At 39.4% G+C, this 21,079-nt stretch overlaps 1 protein-coding gene across 3 annotated transcripts in view; it reads right to left on the reverse strand.

The window, feature by feature from the left end:
- Nucleotides 1-582: 582 nt before the first annotated feature.
- The window catches only part of LOC136686250 (C-type lectin domain family 4 member M-like), a 31,830-nt gene continuing 11,333 nt past the window's right edge, over nt 583-21,079 (reverse strand). The window contains exons 6-9 of one of the 3 annotated variants that reach the window (XR_010800300.1): nt 11,180-11,415; nt 5,015-5,121; nt 4,418-4,447; nt 583-1,111 (exon numbers count right to left, since the gene is read on the reverse strand). The gene's annotated coding sequence lies outside the window, so the exon portion shown is untranslated. Of the gene's footprint in view, nt 1,112-4,268; nt 4,448-5,014; nt 5,122-11,164; nt 11,416-21,079 lie in introns of those variants that run through there. The other 2 variants (XR_010800299.1, XM_066659895.1) reach the window with 2 other exon arrangements.

Genomic DNA, 21,079 nt, shown 5'->3' on the forward strand with positions numbered 1-21,079 from the left:
CTCTCCTTGGTTACATTCCCAAAGCTGATTTGTAGCTGATCTCTTTCTTTAGTAAGATCACTATAGCGGATTTGTAACTGGTCTTTATCTTTACTTAGGTTACTGTAATTGGTCTGTAATTGAGTTTTCTCTGCAGTGAGTTTGTTGCAACTCTTCTGTAACTGTAATTTTGCTGTCAACATGTTATCATTACTGCTCTGTAACTGGGTTTTCTCTGTAGTGAGTTTGTTGTTCTTTGTCTGTAACATGCCTTTTTCTGTAGCTATTTTATTGAAACTTGTCTGTAATCCATCTTTTTCTGCAGTTAGGTTGTCATTCTTCATCTGTAGCTGGTCTCTCTGAGCAGACAGATGTTTAGACTGTGTACAGAGCACTATGATGACAATCAGCAGGAGAAAACACAGTACCCCGAGACACAATGTAGCCAGGTGATGGGTTGGATTAATATATGTGAAGGGAATAACTGTAACAGATGTAAATGGTGAAACAAAAAGGACACAAACGGAAACACAGAATGAATAAAATATATATTGTAAGTGTGATATGTACAATGAAACCAAACACCAGTGAACTTCAGGATGGCCTTTAGCCGACAAAAACAACAAACAAACACCCCTCCTAACTGACCCACAAACAACTCTAACTTACCTAAGTGTAAACAAAAGGAAACAAAGACAACACCTTAACTTCCTCCCTGTCTATCCACAAAAACACACACAAAACCCACTCCCAAAACAAACGGCAACCAACCCTACTCTGGTGAAATATATACACAGTGTTACAATAATTTACAAAAGATAGATCTAGCATCAGTTAATCAAAAAGGGGCAAACACAAACTCGTAGTCGAAATAGGAATGGATCAAAGTCAAAACCAGGCAAACAGAATTCAAGATACACAATACAAATCACAGCACAAAACAAAGCTTCCTAACAGTGTACACAGAGACGTATTTATGATTCCCGCCGGGATGACGTAGACGGAAATGGTGACAGACAACACATGGACTGGATGGTGGACCGGACTCTGGACGGTGAACAAACACACGAACTGGAACATGGAATGAACTCTAGACGGGTGAACAAACATGGACTGGAACAGATTGCAGAACCTATACATTTACAGAGATAGTGAGAGAGAGAGAAAACACACATACACAGCGCAGCGTAACAGTCAGTCCCTGAGGGGAAGGTGAAAAAAGGTTTACTTTTGGAAATAAATGGGTAAAAATATGGAAATGTTATGGTTAGAAGTGTATTAATCCATCATTTAAGTTTCCTAGTTGTTATTGAATAATAATTGAGTAATCACATCTTTAAGGAGTTTGCAATATTAGTAATGGTGTATTTTATGAAGATGACATAATATACCTTATTTCCACAAGTTACAGCAGTTCTCTGGGGTCTTAATGAAATGTCTGTATGTCTGTAATGAATTGGTCAAAATACAAACCGGATTCCAAAAAAGTTGGGACACTAACCAAATTGTGAATAAAAACTGAATGCAATGATGTGGAGGTGCCAACATCTAATATTTTATTCAGAATAGAACACAAATCACAGATCAAAAGTTTAAACAAATCCCAAAAAAGTTGGAACAAGGCCATTTTTTACCACTGTGTGGCATCCCCCCTTCTTCTTACAACACTCAGACGTCTGGGGACAGAGGAGACCAGTTTTTCAAGTTTAGAAATAGGAATGCTCTCCCGTTCATGTCTAATACAGGCTTCTAACTGTTCAATCGTCTTGGGCCTTCTTTGTCGCACCTTCCTCATTTTGATGCGTCAAATGCTCTCTAAAGGTGAAAGATCTGGACTGCAGGCTGGCCATTTCAGTACCCGGATCCTTCTCCTACGTAGCCATGATGTTGTGATTGCTGCAGAATGTGATCTGGTTGAAAAATGCAGGGTCTTCACTGAAAGAGATGACGTCTAGATGGGAGCATATGTTGTTCTAGAACCTGAACATAGTTCTCTGCATTAATGGTGCCTTTCCAGACATGCAAGCTGCCCATGCCACAAGCACTCATGCAACCCCATACCATCAGTGATGCAGGCTTCTGAATGGAGCGTTGATAACAACTTGGGTTATCCTTGTCCTCTCTGGTCCGGATGACATGGCGTCCCAGTGTTCCATAAAGAACTTCAAATCGTGACTCATCTGACCACAGAACAGTCGTCCATTTTGCCACACTCCATTTTAAAAGACCCCTGGCCCAGTGCAAATGTCTGAGCTTGTGGAGCTTGCTTAGAAATGGCCTCCTCTTTGCACTGTAGAGTTTCAGCTGGCAACGGCGGATGGCATGGTGGATTGTGTTCACTGACAATGCTTTCTGGAAGTATTCATGAGCCCATTCTGTTATTTCCTTGACAGTGGCATTCCTGTTTGAGGTGCAGTGATGTTTAAGGGCCCGGAGATCACGAGAATCCAGTAGAGTTTTACGGCCTTGACCCTTACGCACAGCAATTGTTCCAGATTCTCTGAATCTTTTGATGATGTTATGCACGGTTGATGATGATAACTTAAAAGTCTTTGTTATATTACGCTGGGTAACACCATTCTGGTATTGCTGCACTCTCTTTCTGCGCAACGATGGTGGAATTGGTGATCCTCTTACCATCTTGGCTTCAGAGAGACACTGACACTCTGAGAAGTTCTTTTTATACCCAATAATGTTGTCAATTGACCTAATTAGTGTTAATTGGTCTTCCAGCTGTTCGTTATATGCTCAATTTCCTTTTTCCAGGCACTTATTGCTACTTATCCCAACTTTTTGGGGATTTGTTGACACTGTGAAATTTTGAATGAACATATTTTTCCTTTAAAATGTTACATTTACTCAGATTAAACTTTTGATCTGTCATCTATGTTCTATTACGAATAAAATATTGACATTTGCCATCTCCTCATCATTGCATTCAGTTTTTATTCACAATTTGTTTAGTGTCCAAACTTTTTTGGAATCCAGTTTGTACAATAACAATCAAGCAACACAGCCTCGCATTCACCCTGTCTAAAGAAACATGTTCAGGATGGCAAGTTTCTGTGCCTTCCCCTTTTAAGCAACAGCTGCAGCAAGAAGCTCCCGTTGTTGCCACTTTTGCTTACTTCTCATTTTTCTGCCCTTGTTTTTACAGTTTTTGCTTAGATTAGGAGGTTCACAATTTTTTTTTTCCTATGTTTTCATTAAATCTGTGCGGCCTAACAGATTGCCTTGTCTCAGACCAGGACTTTACTCTTGGTTCACAATACTAATATAATTAAATTATTTTACAGCAAATAAAAAAACAATATACAGTTATGCTCCCAGCAGGCAAAGTCTCTCCTGGGCTGTACAGTGAATAATTGACCATTGCTGTAAGGAATTGGTAGCATTAAGCCACACAGAATTTGTCAGGTACTGATGTTCAAGATTTAATAATGTATCACAAAGTTCCTTTCATCTTAAATATATTGAATGGAGAATGCAGTACCACTGCTCCTTAGTCTAAAGGGAACACATGCTGCCACTCCAGAGCCTCCTGTTTCCTGTCATACTTTCGTATGGAGATTACTAATACATCAAAATGTCTTGTTTCAGATTAGTTACTGGTTCATCAAATGTAGTAAAATGTATATAAAATACATAATGCTGGCAGTTTAATTAGTTTTTTGCAAATACAAATATACATCTTATATAAATACTGACATTATCACATATTAGGCATTTATTATCCGCAGTATTGACCTGACCTCACCCCCTACAATGAAACAGTTTAGGAAACAATGGCAACAGATTTGCAAACTGTATTTTAAATTTATGATCTTTTTTATAAATGGGTGCTCAGGTTTGTACCTTTGATGTTTTAAAAATCTTGAAAGAATTCAACCACCAAATTACACCTAATCTTGCAGATTGTTTGTTATATTATTGTGATAATGATCCAGTGCCTGAAGAAGTATAGAAGTTCAATCCCACCTCATAATTATTAAGATAAATTTATTAAGGGTGGAATGTGAATTTTGAAAATTCCTCAATAAATCTCCTTTTCATGACCACTGGCAGTTTCTTTACAAATAGGTTACATTTTGTATAGCTTTTTCCCCCAGAGTTAAAAACTGGTACAAAATGTCTTACTGAGAAATAAAAAAACATTAAATATTTTATATACAAAAATACTAGATACAAATTTTCTTACAGATTTCACCTCATACATACAAATACTCAAACAATAAATTTACTTGATGTATATACATATATGTTCATGTATGTCATCATTCATTGTCTGAAACCCCTTATCCAGTTCAAGTTCACGGTGGGTCAGGAGCCTACCCAGAATCACTGGGTGCAAGGCAGGGACACACCCTGGAATGAACGCCAGTCCTTCGCAGGGCATCACACACACCTACAGACACTTTTGAGTAGCTAATCCACCTACCAATTATGGTTTTGGACCGTGAGAGGAAACCTACACAGACACAGGGAAAACACAACAAACTTCTCACAGACAGATCGTGGCATGAACTTTGTTATGAACTCTGTATATGAACATATACACAATTTTACTTTACAGATTTTACCTTACAGAGCTGACTAATTATAAGAGGTATTTACATTTAATTATTATAATAATTTAAAATAATTTGTTATTTCAAGACACTTGAATCCTAAACAGAACATTAAATGTGTTTCAACCTTAGCACAGACTATGTTTTAGTTTTTGTGTAGAGCTGTGTTCTCTGTAGATATCTTGTCCACAAAAGACCTGTGCTGCTGCAGGTTTTCGTTCCAATAAAGCAGCATCACACTTCTACTTGTTTAATCAACTAGTCTCAGTCATTAAACCATAGGTTACACAGGGCATGCACCTGACTGGTGACTCCTGGGTCAAATAAACAAGATAAGACGTAATTTGACCAGGGATCCAAACTTTTAAGACTCTATCCCTCCCTGTGAAGAAACAACTTAATCTGGCATGAAGCTACATACCATGTGCAAATTCTTTACATTCACAGTGGGTGTAAATATACTGCACCTTTGCTATTCAATTGCTGATAGACTGTTGTCTTGCAGTATGCAGTAGAGGATGTTGCTTCTTCATTCTCATTCATCTCCATCCCTCAGCCTTCTGTAATGCTGACCCTGAAGTGGGATGTGCAGTGTTGAAAGAAGCTTTAATAGAACTTGTGTTACATTGTGAAATATTTGTATCAGAGAATCACAAGTTTGTCTTGAAAGGGTTGGCTCACCTCAGAGTTCACACTTCACTCTTATGGACACTTGAGTAGCCAAACCACCTACTAATGTATATTTTTGGACCGTGAGAGGAAACAAGAGCACCCAGCAGACTCTCAAATGTAGAACACACCAATGTCCTCACAGAAAAGCACCCGGAGCAGGGCTCAAACCCACAACACCAGGACCCTGGAGCTGTACAACAGTGACTCTTACCAGTTGTGCCACTGTGCTGCCAAAACAAGAATATGTGATTTTTTTAATGCTCATGAACCTTTGCTTAACTGACCTAAGCAGATAGAAAAAAATCCAATGTTGTCACTGACTAACTTGATTGTAATTTTTAAATACACACAATGATCACTGGATTAGGAACACCTACCTTGTATCTACACTTATTGTCCATTTTATCAACTCCACTGACAACACTGAGCCCTTTGTAGTTCTACAGTTACAGACTTGTAGTCCACCTGTTTCTGTGCATAATTTCTTATCCCATTTCCCCCTGTTCTTCAATGATCAGGACTCCCACAGAGCAGGTATGGTTTGGGTGGTGGTTCATTCTCAGTGCTGCAGTAAGACTCATGCAGTGGTGGTGTGTATTGCACTGGTGCCGTCATATTAGATTTTTAATTGAACAGCAACAGTATAATAAATATTATGTCCACAACATTATTAGTGCCTTTCCTGGCATTTCAGCAGCAGTCAAACATAAACAAAATATAAGAAAGGAACATACTGTTTCAATTCTGTATATGCAGCTATTTCACAAGACTAATGAAGTTTTTTTACACGCACAGCACTCTTTGCTGACACAGGAGTTTAATTCTGCACACACAGTTTTTTTTAAAATCTCCTTAACTGCCAAACATTGCAAAATGTAGATTAAAATAACAGCGGATGTTACTGCTGTAGTGGGAGATTTGACTTTTTGGGAGACTGGTCACTTTCAGAGACATCTCTAATTCCCCCCAACTCAGACTGGAATCTGAGATAACACCCAGAAAGGGGTTGTAAACCAACACTAAAAGGGTCCCAACGTCTCTAAAAGGGTCAAGAAAAGGATTTGGCCTGAGCCACAGAGGCAAAGACTCACATAATGATTAACTTTAATTCTCAATTTCCAGTCACACATTTTAAAGACTGTTAAAACTATAAGAATCAAACATTCCTTAATCTCTTAATTTCCTTAAAAGGTTATCGCATGGCAAACAATGTTGCAAAACTTAAATCCAGTTAAATGGATTTAAACAAATGTAAATTATAATCATGTGTTTAAAATTACCCTGTGTATGAATTTCATTTAGAAACGACCAAAATGTTAATATCTGTGTGTTATTTGGTAAAGAATTATTAAACATGGTACATAAGTATGATTCATACTCATTCAACAGAAAGAGTTTGCAGGAGCCTTTCTCCCAAAGTCTTTGCCTTGTCTTGTCTTGTGAATCTGCTTCCAGTCAGGAAGCTCAGCTAAGAGAGCCCAGAAGTTTTATCTTTATTTATATAAAAATGTATAAAGCTATAGTTCAATCCAACAAAACTCATGAAAGAGACCTCTGAGTCATGAAGCAAGCAACGAGGAGAATCCTCACATGCACCCTCAGAATGATCACCTTCTGAGGTGATGTGCCTGAGCAAAGGCCCAAGAGAGACATGCATGGATGTGGCTCTCACAAGGAAGCAGACCCTGCAAAGGAGAATCCCCACATGCACCCTCAGAACGCCACCAGCTCCGATGGAGTGGTCGCCATGTCCAAGGCTGTGTCTTTGACGAAGGGCCCAATGGAAAGAAGGGAATAGCCGCTGTTGGACTGCTATGAGGCCAGTGCTGTGGGAAGCTCCAGAAAGCCCGGCGTATTTGAAGTCTTCTGCTGGCATTTTCTCCACGCCACTCAAGGGACATGTGAGATCACTGGTTAAATTCATTGCTAACTCAGTAGATTGGTGCTGAATGCTTTGAATTTAATCATAGACAAAATCCCTCATATATTAATCTCCCTCATGTATTGCTGCAATCTATTTCATTATATGAATGTATAATCAATATTTGATATTACATTTAATAAACCAGTTGTGTGATAAAACCAGTCCTTGGTTATTTGTCTGCGTGTGCACCTTTCTTGTACTTATTACTTTCAAGTCAGATTCAATTTCGGAGCCAAGAAGCCACATTGGGTCAATAAGCATGATCATTAATTAATAATAATAACTAATTCTGCTATATTATATGTAAAGTCATCCGACCTGATGGACTACTTGTCCAAGCAGAAACTGGACAAGTAAAGACAATGCATAGTACTTAATGGCTCCCAAACGTGGGGCTTAACATTCATTGTCTGAAACTCTTGTGGGTCCGGAGCCTACCCGGAATCACTGGGCAGGAACACACCCTGAAGGGGGCACCTGTCCTTCACAGAGCGATACATACACCTACGGACACATTTGAGTCACCAATCCACCTACTAATGTGTGTTTTTGGACCGTGGGAGGAAACCGGAGCACCCGGAGGAAACCCACACGGACACGGGTAGAACACAACTCCTCACAGACAGTCACCCGGAGCGGGAATCGAACCCACAACCTCCAGGTCCCTGGAGCTGTGTGACTGCGACACTACCTGCTGTGCCACCGTGCCGCCATTGGGGCTTAACAAAATGAATTAAATAATTAAAATCAAATCAAATTTATTTATATAGCTCCTTTTACAACTGCTGCTGTGACAAAGCAGCTTCGCATAATTAGTATCAGAACACAACATTTAAATCAAAGCCCAATGCGAGCAAGCCGAAGGCGACAGCGGCAAGGAAAAACTCCCTCGAGGCTGGAGGAAGAAACCTTGGGAGGAACCAAGACTCACAAAAGGGATCAATCCTCCTCTGATCAAACTATAGATTGAAATTTAAATTATCACCAGTTAAGTGTCATTATTCTACAGTACAATAGTAATAATAATAGTGCCATCATACTGGGGGCATAATAATTGTGCACCAGATTGGAAGCATCAATCGAATGTGGCTATTCTGAGTTGATTTCTGCTTCAGTGTAGTTGATCATGGTTAGTGGTCAGAGGCTGGCAGCAGTAGATGGTGGTGAGCTGCTGGTGAATCCACAGGAGAATCAGTGGGCCACCATTTTCTCAGAAAAGAGTAAATAGAAGCAGTTAGTTTGGTTGAGTGCAGTAGAAAAGCGGATGTGAATATTTTCATTAGTGTAGTGACAGATCTGACTGTAACAGACGGGAAGGAGGGAAACCAGAAGCGTTTCTCAACTAGCGTCTCTTATACCTGGAACTCCTTTTGAAGTTACCATCTGTTTGCTCTTTTACATTTCAATCACCTTTCAATGTATCCTGCTCCCAGTATGACTCTGAGTCTTTTATCATTTGTTTTTTTACTCTCTTTTGTATTTCTAACACCTTTCCAGACGTGCTCTGTGCATCCCCCTCTACACATTTGGTCTCAGTTATCTTCCCTCTGTGGTCTGGAGACAAAGGGAGTTGATTGACTGGAAGGTGTCGATATGCTGTTATTTGAAACACACACACATAAGTCTGATGTTTCACACAGAGAATTAGGAATAAAACAATTTCAGTTTACACAAGCATGCATGGTCATTGCTGATTAAAAATATCTCTATTGATTATGAATCATTTCAATGAACACATTCACACCCCCCACCCCCTCAACCCGTGTCCTCTTTTTCACCATCTCAGATCTGGTCTCCCTACACAAAACTAAGCATGTTACAGAGAGAGTTAATATGCTGGGTTTTTAAACGTGTGTTTGAGTAAAAAGAAGAGTAAGCATTTACATTTCAATTCATTTTTATGTATTTTTATTATTGCATTTCCCAAATTTCCAGAGATCCAGTTAACTACTGTAATAAGAATGCTAAAGGCCTAAATGGAATAGATGAAGCACAAGACAAGAGGAATTGTCAATTCTTCTTGAGAGAATTGTAAAGTAGTTAAAAATGTATCATTTTTGAACATGAAATTGCCAAAGTGTAGGCTCTTGGGTAGACAACTTCAGTAGCCAATATCAGTTAACACCGTCTGCCGCTGTATCAGTAAATGCAACCTAGAACTCTGTAACACTGTGAGAAAGCCATATATTAATGCTAGGAATAAATGCTGCTAAATACTTTGGACCCAGTCTTATCTTAGATGGTCCAAATGATAGTGGAAATATGTGCTGTGGTCAGATGAACCCACACTTGTTTTGTGAAAAATGAATGTCACATTCTTTGTGCCACAGATGAGGAAATCCACATAATTATCACTGAAAGTTGCAAAAGCTAACATCTGTCATGGTATGGCGTGTACATCAGTACTCATAGGATTGCATATGCGTGAAGGCACAGCAGATGTGGAGGCATATATTGGGATTTTAGAGAGACATATATTAACTTTAAGGCAAGTTAGTTGTAATTTCAGCAAGAAAGTACCAGGCCTGGCAAAAAAATATCTAATATTTCATTTTGGTTTTGATTATGGCACACTTTTGCTGTAGCATCATTTCCACAAGCATCTGCAATGTCACAACATTTATTTCTGTCCAGAGTTGTATTCATTTTTCCCCAAGATCTTGTATTGATGATGGGAGATTTAGACCACTGCGCAAAGTCTTCTAAAGCACATCCAAAAGATTCTGAATGGGGTTCAGGTCTGGACTCTGTGGTGGCAAATCCATTGTGAAAATTATGTCTCATGCTCCCTGAAGCACTCTTTCACAATTTGAGCATGATCAATCCCGGCATTGTCATCTTGGAATATGTCCCCGTCACCCGGAAACAAAAGATCCATTGATGGAATAACCTGGTCAGTCAGTATATTCAGGTAGTCAGCTGACCTCATTCTTTGGGCACATCAGAACCTAGACCTGACCAACTGCAACATCCCCTCTGCCCTCACAGACTTGTATGGTAGGGACAAGGCAAGATGGGTGCATCACTTCAGCTGCCTATCTTCTTACCCTAATACCCATCACTCTGGAACAGGGAAAAACTAGACGCATTACCTTCTTCCATTGCTCCAGAGTCCAATCTATTATTTGATTTCATCAAACGTTTAAGTAATTGCTGATCACAATCTTTTTAATGATTTTTTTACTGAACACAATCCTTCCTCGAAGATGATGTTTCCCCGCTGTCCTTTCACTTTTTAATAATATAGTTCATGTTATGAAATGCCGTGACATCTGCCAGAGCTCACGTGGGCTGCAGGTGGCTACTGTTTGTGTTGACTTTTACATTCCCCTCCCAAGTGCAACTGGCTACTCCCGCTGACCCACAAAGCAAGGCGTAACCGAAACTTAATCCAAGTGAACTGTTCAATTGTAGACCTGTTTTTAACCTGCCATTTATATTTTTGTTCTTAGTAATAGCTGTGACCCAACACCTGTCTTCACATCTACATATAAATCGAATTTATAAAAAATTCCAATTTGATTCATGTCCCATCATAGCACAGACATTCATTTATTCATTGTCTGTAACTGCTTATCCAGTTCAGGGTTGTGGTGGGTCCAGAGACTACCTGGAATCATTGGGCACAAGGCAGGAACACACCCTTGCGCCCAATGATTCCAGGTAGGCTCTGGACCCACCGTGACCCTGAATTGGATAAGCAGTTACAGATAATGGATGGATGAATAGATGGATGGTGCAGCAGGTAGTGTCGCAGTCACCCAGCCCCAGAAACCTGGAGGTTGTGGGTTGAAGTCTTGCTCCGGGTGACTGTCTGTGAGGAGTTTGGTGTGTTCTCCCCGTGTCCATGTGGGTTTCCTTCGGTTTCCTCGCATGGTCCAAAAACACACATTGGTAGGTGGATTGGCGAAAAAAAAAAAGCAAAATGTACAGTCTGTCCAATAGTAGCTAAATGTTCATTTTACTGTGTAAAAATCATTGTCTGTCCATTAGTATATGCTTCACTGTATAAAAGCTATAACCAAAAAAAGCATACCAGCATCATGTCACGGATGTCATGGCCATATCCAATGGGGATGTTGCTTTGCCAGTGTAAACTGTGTAGCCATTCCTTAATTCAGTCAGGACAAATGGCTTGAACCCCCACTTTTTTGCCTTTATATACTGGATCATCCCAGATTTAGTCTTGGTGTCAACCAATTTTTCATCCACATTCCTGAGGATGTCCATCAGGGGTTTTAGCTGGAACAGTCGATTGTGCAGGTCTGTGCCCTAAGATGAAGACAAAAGAACATTGCTCTTAGAGGTGATCTTGTTTTCCCAATTTTCCCATGGTCATTTACATAGAAGGAGCCCAATTTGCTTATAAACCTCCCCCTACCTCCTTTGTCCATTTGTATTTCTTGCCCCATGCCATGATTTTAACAGCCTGGTTGTTTATTTTTTGGCACAGTGTTTGTTAAGTTTGTACAGGGAAGTATGATGTAAGATAAGTTTGAACATGTCAGGAGTGTATATGTAGAGGTGGAACTGAGCTGTGGCCATGGTGTCCAAGCCTTGAGACAAGGGGAGCGATGTCTAGCTCGCTGCCGTTGTATGCTAGGCTGAACCTATGTGTGCTTTTAGTTCCTTTACACCTTTTATTTGCTACACAAACATGGGAATTTTTTTTAATTCATTACATTTACATTTACATTTACGTTTCGGCATAGCTGCTCGAGATGAGGGTAGGTACATGAGCTTTGCCTGACGTAAACAAGGACTACTGACGTGCAGACTGACCAATTAAATGTTTACAGAGAAGGTTGTCGACCAATAACAGTAGCTCTACAGTTAGACCGTCCAATCAGAAGATTTTAGGCTACTTCACCACTCCCCCTTCTCACTCAAGTGAACCAATCGGAGTAGGGGAGGGCGGGACTAGTTTGTGAACGAAACGCTTCTCGAAGTTCCATGTAAGCTCTAGAAAAACAAAATCCCGGATGTTTGTGTAATTCCGCCCGGACATTTTTTAAGTCTAAAAAGAGGACATGTCCGGGTAAAAAAGGACGTCTGGTCACCCTACTTTTCGGGACCTAAAAAAATGCGTCTAGGCGGAGATTTCTAAATCTCCAAAACATTCCGGGATTTTGCCGTCCACAGTCTCCCCCCTGTCCCAATTGTTACATTAAGCTCCAATCCCTTTTTTGAAGTGTGCACTTCAAGGACATATTATAATGTCGTCGTAGGTGAGCAAAAGGGGCGCGCCGGGATCAAGTGTTCAAGGGGTCGGAGCTCAGAGCGGAAATGGGACACACTTCGCCGCGCGCTGCTGCTTGTGCTTACACCACTTTCAGCAGAGCTCCGCTCCACATTTTACTGGAGCCTCAAACAGAAATGTGTTGAAAGTTGTTAAGGTAATTTATCATAGTCTCTTCTTCGTATTTGGAAGCGTTTTTATGTCACACAAGCCTTTCAATTTCTGCTCTATATTTTACAAAACTGAAAGTCATCACTTTTGTCCCTATAACGGCACAAATACACGGACACACTGACCGTTACTGATTTTCCGTTACGAGTTATTCAAGTTAGCTACATCTGCACAGTTTTTCTGTTTAACATTAGAAGAAACCAATCCAACTCTCCGGATCATTAAAGCCGAAACAGGGGAGGGACAGAATTATAGCTATAACATTAAGCACATTTGTAACAGTAATAATCAGAAATTGTTAGGGAGAGAGAAGCGAGGAGAGAAAACTCCGGTAAAGTTCTTTCTTCAATAGCTCTCAAACGGTGCATGCAAATGACTTAATACTTGCAAAGTATTGTTTTTGGGATCCAAGACAAGCAACTACAACTCAGTTTATGTCAGAAATGTTTGCCATTTAAAAAACACGAAATATATTGTTTTCTATGGGCTGCCGCCATCTCCGCGAGAGCTAAGGGACCGTTTACAAACTACACTACACAGTAAAAACGAAGGTGACGAACCTCACACATGACGTATACTACATCTCTTACCTTGATAAATTTAACCATTACTGGCCCGTGATGATACATTTTTCATTACAAATTTCAATAGCTTTTGAACCTTTGATGATATTGTTTCAAAACAAGTTGTATTTGATAAAGTGCAACCCACATGACATACTACACCTCTTATTTTGGTCAATTTAACTATTGCTGGTCCGTGGTGATGGGTTTTTGAAAATAAATTTCAATAGCTTTTTAACCTTTTATGATATTGTTTCTAAACAAGAAATACCCCACCATTACTTCATTCAAATAGCTACATGTTCTTTCTGAGCAATTTCATTAAACATTCAAAAGCTATTGAAATTTATTCTCAAAAATGCATCATCATGGGCTATTAATTGTTAAATTGACCAAAATGAGAAGTGTAGTATGTCATTTGGGTGGCATTTGTTCAAATAAAACTTGTTTAGAAACAATATCAATTTGTAATGAAAAATGTATCACCACGGGCCAGTAATGGTTAAATTTATCAAGTTAAGCGATGTAGTATACGTCATGTGTGAGGTTCGTCATCTTCGTTTTTACTGTGTAGTGTAGTTTGTAAACGGTCCCTTAGCTCTCGCGGAGATGGCGGCATCCCATAGAAAACAATATATTTCGTGTTTTTTAAATGGCAAACATTTCTGACATAAACTGAGTTGTAGTTGCTTGTCTTGGATCCCAAAAACAATACTTTGCAAGTATTAAGTCATTTGCATGCACCGTTTGAGAGCTATTGAAGAAAGAAATCTGAATATGCGAATATGAAACCAACTTTACCGGAGTGCTACCCAGACCAGCGGAACCGACCTACTATTGAATCAGGGTAGGACAAAGAACCCACATTAACGGCTGTACAAGAGATACCGCTTTTACACATTTAATCAGCCAGACCTCATGAAATAAGTATTTTTACATAATGTCTGGATCCCAGCGATGTTCTGATCATTTATCAAGTCTGTATTAATTCTGGTTGATAAAATGTGGTGCTTCCTTTTAGGAACATTTAAAAAACACAGTTAAAAAGTAAACTGGTCAGTTTCTGTCATGATCACGAGTTTTCTTGTGTAAACAAGTCGCTTTATACAGGGCTTCAGTTTTGAAGTTTGTTATGAACAGATAATAACATGTTTCAATGATAATACACTGTCAAGAAATTACAAATATTATTTTATTATTTTTACTTAGGGCCAAATGTTGAATGGAAAGGAATCTGTCCAAAAAGGCTTTTGTTATTTATTTTGTTAAAGAGTATCTGTTTATGTATTAAATTTCAGCAGCATAGTTGCATGGTTATGGGAACATTTGTGCTGCCAACCTGCCCCATGTGTCCTCTTTTTTGAAAACTCAGATATGGTTACCCTAGTTAGCATGATAGTAGAGTTTAATCCTCTGTACTTTCCTGTAACTTACTTTTAATTACCCTGTAATAAAGGCAGTGCAGGCTGTAAATTAAAGTGTAGCATAATACCTGGTATTTTACTGTAACTTACCCTTAAGTACTCTGTAATACAGGAAGGAATTTACCCCTGCATATAACCCTTGTGCAGTTAAAGCATGAAAATTTTCAAATATGACACAGATGTAGCATGGTAACTAGCATGTTTAATCATAAAAATATATATATATATTTCTTTAGCCTAGCATTAGTCGCTGGATAATTATATCCTCCATAATTATTGGCACCCCTTGTTAAAATGTGTTAAAAGCCTTAAAATAAATGATTTTTTTTTATTGCAGAAGCATAATCTCACTCTGAACAACTTTAGAAAAAGCAATTCACCTTCAATTTCAAGTGAAAAAAAAATCCTGACTAAGAAATAATTATTTTTTTTAAATTAAGTGTATCTTGCCACCATGCACAATGAGAAGGATGATAAGAGAAGTAAAAAGTTCTCCAAAGTTCACTGTAAGAGAAATGAATCAAATGATAGCACAAGGTCTCCCAAACAACCATCAGGCGCTATGTACATGCCAACAAGCTGTGTGGAGGCATGCACGGAGAAAGCCTTTTCTGAGTTATAAGCGTAAACGGGTGGAGTACTGGGATTTTAACTGGGACAGTGTGCTTTGGTCAGATGAGACCAAGATAGAGCTTTCTGGCAACAAACACTCTAAGTGGGTCTGGCGTGGTTGGTTTCAAATAAAAAAAAAAAAACACTTTTTATACAATTCTAATGATGTTTCCTCATTATTTGCTGCTCGGCAGTTTGTCTTTGCACTGGAAACTGCTGTGTTTACTAAGCCCCAGTGTCAGTAAATGGGTTAAAAAAAAGTGTTTTTAGACAACAGAGAAACCTCTACATTTTGAAAAGCATGAACCCATATGAGCATGTTGCTCTCTTCCTGCTCCAAAGGTGGGTAATATTGACTTATTTTTGCTGTAGTAATTCAATCAGTGAATAAAGTTCACACCAAACTCCAAACTCAGCAACTTACAAACTTGTTTATTTCCTCAAACATAGAGTTCCACTTTAAAAGAAGTGGAGCTTCTGAACGTAAACAAACCAGAGAGAACAGAAATCACCCCACAGTCGTAGACGTTGCCTTTTAATCTTATATCATTGTTATGAAAGAAATTACAACCAGCTAATTAAATTACTGGGTAAGTACTAAGAAAGTACCTGTTAAGTAATCCGTAAGATAACATAAGTACTGAGTAAGTAAAAGTGTATGATGCTAGAAATATGTGGTTATTACTGTGTATCTTACAAACATTTTACAAAATGTGTTCTGAATCCATTGTACTTCTAAGCATAATTATAGATTATAAAATTTGATATAAGTAAGGAATGCAACCACTAATTTGAATTCACTGGACCACAAACAGAGAGCTCCCACAGAGGAACACACTCATACACGCGTGCACACACACATACAGACACTCATACACTCACCCATACACTCAGACGCACTAATACACACACACAAACACACACACACACACATACACATACAGACATACAGATCTTTTTTAAGTATGCTTTTGAATGTGTAGGGTAGGATTTGCATTGGTGAATACACCCTTTTCAGTGGAAATCATGGATCAGCATTCACATGAGTTTAAAGGTTCTCTTTTGTTCTCTTGTGTTTTTCTTTCCTTTCACTGTCTCCTCCTCACCCTGTCCTCCTTCTTTCTGGAGTCCAATCTGTACTCTCACTGCCTCCTTCTCACTCCGTCCTCTTCCTCTCTGCTGTTCACTCTGTCCTCGCTGTCTCTGCTACTATAGACCCATAGCAACAGCAAAGCAGCATCTTAGCAACCACATGGAGTACTAGCAACGGTATAGAAACAACTTTAACCACCTGGGATGCTTTACCACATGGAATAAAATAGCAACCATTTAGCAAGCGTCTAGCAACTACTTAGTAAAAGTAAACAAATATCCAGGGCTGCTATAAAAGCTTCACAGCACCTTAGCTATCACCTGTCTAGCAATGGCCTGTCTTATTAACACACATTATCCAACACCTGGGATACCTTAAAAACAACCTAGCAACACCTTAGCAACCTTTTCAAACATAGAGAGCTGGTTTTTGACTTAAAATGAAAGCATGAACTTTCCCTTTCCCTTCTCTGTGAATATCTCAACTGGTATGGAACACTGAGGTCCTCTCCATTCTGTAGCAGGTGTCATGCCCATATAACAGCACCCCTTGCCTCTGATAGAAATTAATGATAATGAATGAAATATAAAAAAAAATGTCCAAATTTTACACACTCAAACATCATGGAGTGAACATATACACTTATACTGTACAGTGAAAAATTACAAGTCACATAAATGATAATATAAATTAGTCAAAAAGTCAACATGAAATATTTTTTCTTCTCAATAAGCATGTTGTTTATATAAATTATACACTCTTAGAGGAAAAAAGTACAGTAACTATTTGGCTATTTGTATGAGGTACATGTGTTGCTGGGTAACTTTTTATATTCCAGCCCGCTAATTACTGGGTAAGTACAGAGAATGTACCTGTTAAGTAATCCGTAAGATAAAATAAGTACTGAGTAAGTAAAGGGTATGATGCTAGAAATATGTGGTTGTTACTGGGTATCTTACAAATATTTTACCAATAAGGAACGCCATAAGTACAGAGAAAGTACCTGTTAAGTAAGCTGTAAAAAAAAAAAAAGTAAGTAGAGGGTATGATACTTGTTTGGAGCCTGTACTGTTTCTGGTGGTTAACAAAAATCTTTTAAATAAACTAAGATTTTAAAATCCTCTAATCAGAAGATGACACCTAACTTATCATTTCCTTCTATATCAAATCCATGCAGAACACAACCTACATAAGTCTACAGTATGAAATGTGGGAACTCTGGAGCAGTTGTTAAGGAGCCTAAGGTCACCACACTGATTCAGGGACAAAAAATCCCCAGCAATGGGTTGTAGAGAAGTAAAATTCTTTTCTGAAGTGATTACGCTTTCTCTAGTATGTGTAGGATAAGTTGATGTTGCATAAGGAAGAAAATTGCTAGTGACTATGGCATCACAAGTGAGGATAAAAATGTGTGGCTTAAAGGACCCGTCCACATGGATCCATTTATTATTAAGAATGGAGGTTTTCCTCTAACATTTTTTTTAAATATCCCACAAATACAAAAATGGGTGCATTATCATGTCACACCACAAAGCATGAGAGAAACACAGTGGTTTAAATCACCCCATATTCCCTATAGTGCACTATGCAAATCATGAAATTACTGAATCTAGATCTTAATAGTCCATTATAATTTCTAATACAACATTTATGTGTGTGTATATATATCTTTTTCTTGTTCTTTCAGCTGTTCCCTTTGGGGGTTGTCACAGCGGATCATCCTTTTCACACTCATCACCTGCATGTCCTCCTTCAACATATCCATAAACCTGCTCTTTGACCTTCCTCTCTTCCTCCTGTCTGATGGTTCTGTCATCAGTTCTATTCTTCCAATAAAACTTTCATCTCTCCTTAGCACTCCTGCTAAACCATCTTAATCTCCCCTCCCTGACTTTGTCCCCAAAACATCGTACCCTTGCTGTCCCCCTAATCAAATCCTCACTTGTGATGCCACAGTCACTAGCAATTTGCTTACTTTGCTTGACATCCCAACACCAAGTTACTAGTAGTTTTGAGAAACGAAAATGCTGATATAACACTCACCCCAAAGGAAGTATTCACTGATCTGCATGCTGTGAAACAAATATTGCCCAGTGATTAATCTGTTAGTGACTCAACCATTTAGTCTCAACGGTACATGCTTTTTTTTGACAACTTTGTATTTATTTCATTTCATTTCAGTAATTTTGTTTGATTTTGAATGATATATGGTAGTATATTTACCTTAGAATTACAGCTTCAAAATCATTTTAATGATTAACTGACCTGGAATTGAGAGAAAAGAGCCTCTGTCATTGCTAATCTGGGCTCATCACTCACCACTCCTGCTACTCTGCGCCACCCATTCAACCCTGCCTGCACTCTCCTCTTCACCCCAAGTATTTTAACTCCTTCACCAAATCCACTCCTTTCCATTGCCCTCCTTCTCACACAGACACAAATACTCTGTCTTGTCCCTTTTTGCAAACTATCTGTCCATTTTTCCAGACTAACCTCAACCTGCTCCCTACTCTCCCCACAAATGACAATGTCATCTGCAAATATCATAGTCCATGGAGAGTCCAGTCTCACCTCATCAGTCAACCTATCCATGACCACTGCAAACAGGAAAGGGCTCAGAGCTCACTCTTGGTGGAGCCCCACCTTCACTTTAGTCTGTTATTCCTGATGCACACCTATATATATATATATATAATGAAAGAATAAAATTACGTTAAAACCAAGCACACCAGTTTGATGTGTCACATGACTCTCTTCCCATTGAAAAAACAAAAGTTGGATCCAAAATGGCCGACTTCAAAACGGCTGCCATGGTCACCACCCATCTTGAAAAGTGTCCCCCCTCCCATATATTAATGTGCCACAAACAGGAAGTTAATATCACCAACCATTCCCATTTTATTAAGGTGTACCATATAAATGGCCCACACTGTATGTATATATATATATATATATATATATATATATATATATATATATATATATATATATATATATGTGTGTGTGTGTGTGTGTGTGTGTGTGAATCTTTGAATTTCATCGCTTTCGAAAATATCCATTTCCTCATCCTTACATCACCATTTCACCCTACCCACTAGACGATAATTATTATTTTTTCTTAGTTTTTTACCATTTTCTCATTCTAACATACTTACTTATTACATAATAGTTTCTGATGATTATTTGTGTCATGTTTGGACAAAGTACAAGGAGGTGGACTTAGGTCCAAGTAATTTTATTAAACAAATAACAAAACTAAAAACTTACATAAACTGAAAAGAAACAAGAGCTAAACATGCAGTACATAATCTAAAATAAACCTTACAAAATTAGAGAGGAATACAAAACAGAAAACAACCTTGAACTGAGGTGGGGGAAGCAAACACTCAAAAAGCTTATATACCAGACAAAGAAACACTGAAACCATTGGAGTATATATACACACAGGAGCTCAGACATGGAACACCTAGAAACATAACGAGAGGGCAGCACCACAGAAGAGGAATACAGGTGGGAACACTAATGACAAAGACAGACAAGGAAAAACCTGTAAAAAGTGTGACAGTAGCTGCATTTCAAAGCTTAGGCTGTGGCCAGGGTAGGACGTGTCCTCAGTAGAACTGTCCTATGAGGACAAATGGAACGGTCTAAGGAGGCTGCGTTGTGATGTCACTGGAAAGGTCTTATCTGCCTTGACGCTCTAACGTGAATGTAAGATAAAATAAGTTATATTTGCTTATTAATAGGGTGGCACGGTGGAGCAGCAGGTAGTGTCACAGTCACACAGCTCCAGGGACCTGGAGGTCTTGTGTTCAAGTCCAACTCCAGGTGACTGTCTGTGAGGTGTGTTCTATCCGTGTCCTTGTGGGTTTCCTCCGGGTGCTCCGGTTTCCTCCCACGGTCCAAAAAAACACGTTGGTGGATTGGTGACTCAAAAGTGTCCATCTGTGTGAATGTGTGAGTATGTGTGTTGTCCTGTGAAGGACTGGCGCCCCCTCCAGGGTGTATTCCCACCTTGTGCCTAGTGATTCCAGGTAGGCACTGGACCCACCGCTATCCTGAACTGGATAAGCAGTTACAGACAATGAATGAATTGTGGAAGACATCATGTCTCACCCCTGTCCCTAAGAAGCCACACCCGAGTGAATTTAACGACTACAGGCCTGTGGCTCTAACATCACATGTGATGAAGACAATGGAGAGACTGGTCTTATGCATACTGAGACCCCAGGTACGCCATGCACTGGACCCACTACAGTTTGCATACCAGGAGAAAGTGGGCGTGGAGGATGCCATCACTTATCTCCTACACAGGACACATTCACACCTGGACAAGGGGAACAGTGCTGTGAGAATCATGTTCTTTGACTTCTCAAGCGCTTTCAACACCATCCAACCTCTCAGACTGGGAGACAAGCTCCAACAGATGGGTGTGGATGCTCACCTGGTAACCTGGATTACAGATTATCTGTTAGAGCGGCCACAGTACGTGAGATTGAAGAACTGTCTCTCCGACACTATGATCTGCAGCACAGGAGCTCCGCAAGGAACTGTGCTCTCACCAGTCCTGTTCACCCTGTACACATCTGACTTCTGCTACAACACTGAGTCGTGCCACATGCAGAAGTTCTCTGATGATACTGCGATTGTGGGGTGTATCAGGAACGAGCATGAGAAGGAGTACAGGAGCCTGGTGGAGGTCTTTGTGCAATGGTGCAAACTGAACCACCTCCAACTGAACACTTCAAAGACCAAGGAGATGGTGGTGGACTTCCGCAGGTCAAAGCCTGTCCTGCTACCAGTCACCATCGATGGGGTCGACATGGAGGTGGTG

This window comes from Hoplias malabaricus, chromosome 2, assembly GCF_029633855.1.
Source record: "Hoplias malabaricus isolate fHopMal1 chromosome 2, fHopMal1.hap1, whole genome shotgun sequence".
Taxonomy (NCBI): Eukaryota; Metazoa; Chordata; class Actinopteri; order Characiformes; family Erythrinidae; genus Hoplias; species Hoplias malabaricus.